The sequence below is a fragment of the Myotis davidii genome, unplaced genomic scaffold (genome assembly GCF_000327345.1).
Source record: "Myotis davidii unplaced genomic scaffold, ASM32734v1 scaffold68, whole genome shotgun sequence".
Classification (NCBI taxonomy): domain Eukaryota; kingdom Metazoa; phylum Chordata; class Mammalia; order Chiroptera; family Vespertilionidae; genus Myotis; species Myotis davidii.
This window is the reverse complement of record NW_006300376.1, coordinates 1,736,098-1,739,389: the sequence shown is the minus strand read 5'-3', so window position 1 is coordinate 1,739,389 and position 3,292 is coordinate 1,736,098.

Below are 3,292 nucleotides of genomic sequence, written 5' to 3'. Positions count from 1 at the left end.
CGAAGCAGCCCTGACACCGCGGGTTCAAGGGAGGGGGCAGCCAAAGGCGCCTGGAAAGGACAGAAGGGGAGATCTGGCTGGGTTCCTGGCACCAGCCTCCTTTCTTGGTGCGATTCTGATAGGAGCTGGGCAGGAACTGTTTCTCAGCCACAAGGTGTCAGCAGTGGGCTGGCCAGGTGCCGCGCAGCCCTGGGAGGAAGGCCCCAGCACACAGACAGGGGCTTGCCAGTTGCTCTTTGAAATTCCTCGTTTGGAGAAACTGCCTTTCTTATTAGTAGGGGCACAGTGATTACGTGCCCAGAGCCCGCTCTGTTTTGCCTGTGGACTGAACACATGCCTCTGTCTGCCTTCAGATGAGTAAAACTGGCGTCTTGAACTGCAACTTGAGGTCAACATAGGCGGGCATTGGGGAATAACGCCACAGAAAGCAGTGATGTGTAGTGTGTGGACACCGTGGAGTGCAGGACAGTGATTTAAAAAAATGGAGCCCTGGCTTGTATAGCTCAATTGGTTGGAGCTTCGCCTGTACACTAAGAGGTGGCGGGATCAATTCCTATTCCGGGTTGCAGGTTCGATTCCCAGTCAGAGAGGCAATCGATCTATATGTCTATTCTCTCTCTCTCTCTCTCTCTCTTGCCCTCCCCCCCTTCTTCTCACTCTCAAATCTATAACAACATGTACTCAGGTGTGTATATATATATATATAGATATATATAGATACACACACGCACACACACATCTGGACATAGGGACATAGTTCTGGCTTGTTTGCTTACTAGCTATGACTTTGAAGTCTGGGTTTGCTTCCCCATCTGTAACTCACCATATTCTTTACTCTTCAAATGGCAGTAGTCATAGGGTCATATGTGGATCAAATAAGACAAATGATTTGCAAACTCTGAGGTTCGCAGTTGTTGGGGTTCATCTTTGGACCCAAGCAGCGTCCCCGAGCTTCCTCTGAGGGGGGAGCAGACAAGGAAGCAGGAGAAGGAGCCAGCCCAGGCGAGCACTGCGGCCATGAACTCCTGATCTGGCCTGATAAAGTCATCTTCCAACGAGATTCTTCCTGGATGCCTTTCCATGGCTTGTTTCCAAGCAGAAAGCTGGCAGGGGCTGCTCCTCTTCCTTCTTCACTGAGCCTGCTTTTCCATATTAAAAGGAGATGAAGTGCACATTTTAGAATGTGAGTTTTCCTGCAGGACGCGATCCCCAGTGGTGGAGCGATGGAGGAAAATATCAGATGAAGTCAGGGGATAACTGAGTAACGTACTGCTTTATAAACTCACGGAATGAAATGAGGTGTTTTTTCCACCTCATTTATTGTGGCCTGGCTGGCCAGGTTCCAGGGTGGAACAGCTTTGGTTCCTGAGCAATAGAAACAGCAGGAACCGATTTTCTTCATTGCTCCTCTTTCAAAAGCACAGAACGCAGCTGATGTCAACGACATCCCAACCGTAGGCCCAACCCACCACTTTGTTGGAGTGAATGGGGACTGAGGCCCAGACCCTAACATCCTGGGATGATGACAAAGAAGAGCGGAGGCTGTCGCCACTGGGCAGGGCTCTGCGGAGCTTTTCCCATGGCTCAGCGGAAATGAATTACTCTGAAAATATCCCATGAAATATCCCCAAATTCCGATGGGGTTTTGACTGTAATTTTATTAAATTATATGTTAATTTGTGGAAACGTGACATCTTTGTGAGATAGAGTTTTTCCTGCCATGAATATGCAATGTCTTTTCATTTATTCAATTTCTGTTTTATATTTCTTAATAAAAATGTGTTTCTTTCTTAAGACTTTGCACATCTTATGCTAGACTCATTCCTAGGTAAATTATAGCTTCGTATTACTATTGTAATGGTATTTTTAAGAATACGTACATTTTCTAATTGTTTGTTGCCGATACTTGAGCAAATATTTGTGTTTGTGTGGGTGTGTGTGTACTAATAGCAATTGACTGGAGCTTGATTAGCTCTAATAGTTTGTTTTTTAGATTTTCTGTGTAAACAATAATATTAAAGATATTGGTTTTAGTTTTTCCTTTTTGATCCATATTTTTTTCTTTTTGTTTTCGTACAGTGCTGAGTGGCTTCGGAGGTCATCCTACTACTCATCCTGACTTTAAGGGAAGTAGTTGTTTGCATAAATGTTTTTATTTTTGAATAATTTTAGATTTATAAATAACTTGCAAAGATAGTACACAAAATCCTGATATACTCCTCATCCCCTTGTGAATATTTCTCCCCTTGTGAATATTTCTCCCCTTGTGAATATTTCACGTAGCCATGGTACCCACGTCAAAACTAAAAAACCAACACTGGTGCGACAATATTAACTAAACTCCAGACTATCCAGATTTCACTAGATTAGCTTACGAGTTTTGTTTCACTCACTGTCCTCTGCCCCTGAAACACAAGGGATTTTTCCTAAGAAGCCAGGAGTACCTTTTAATTATCACCAGGGAAGGTTATAAATCTGAAGGTTATTGCCTTTTAAAAGAAAGGAGGTAAGAGAACAGAGAAGCAAGGGGGAGGGAGTGGTGACGTGCCGGAGAGGAAGAGGAGGAGCTTGGGCTAATTCAAGCTGAACTCCCCACCCAGCCAATCAAACACCTGCAAGAACTTCCATCATTTTACACCTCATATCCTATGCCACACATCCATTAGAATGGGAGTGGGGGACAAACTTCACAGGGAGATGCCTCCACACCGTTTGAGAGACTTGGTTACGAAGAATCCTGCCTGTGCCCTTTGGGTGAACGTTTATTTTTGTTTCCACAGGCTTCTGCCCTCCCTTCCTCAGATGACAGCACACTGTCTTCCTTCACAGACCTGCTCCTCCACGCCTGTGTCATTGGTTCTGATGAGCCCAGCAGTCCCTGTACTCCGCCTCATGCCCCACTACAAAGATGGGCACGTGGCCCAAGCTGGGCCTACTCTCTGGACTTAGTGATTGGTCCATATGGTGAACAGGACACTCACGTTGGTTCATTAGAATCCTTCCATGAGATTCAAGGTGCTGGTGGTATTGGTGAATCTCCCTTTCTTTCCTCTTAGTTCCTGGGCTGGAAGGATGTGAGTCTGGCACTGCCTACTGTCAGGTTCCCTTTCCTCTGTTCTACACCCCCTTCTCCCAGAGGGAATGTCTTAAGAAAAACAGAAGGAGATGGACGCAAAGGAAGAAGCTGAGACGGCAAACTGAGAAGTGGTCCTGCTGATGTACTTTGAGCCCCTGCATCCACCCCTGTCCATTCCACTTAGAAAAATGGAGAAGTAACGCCCTGTTTTTCCTT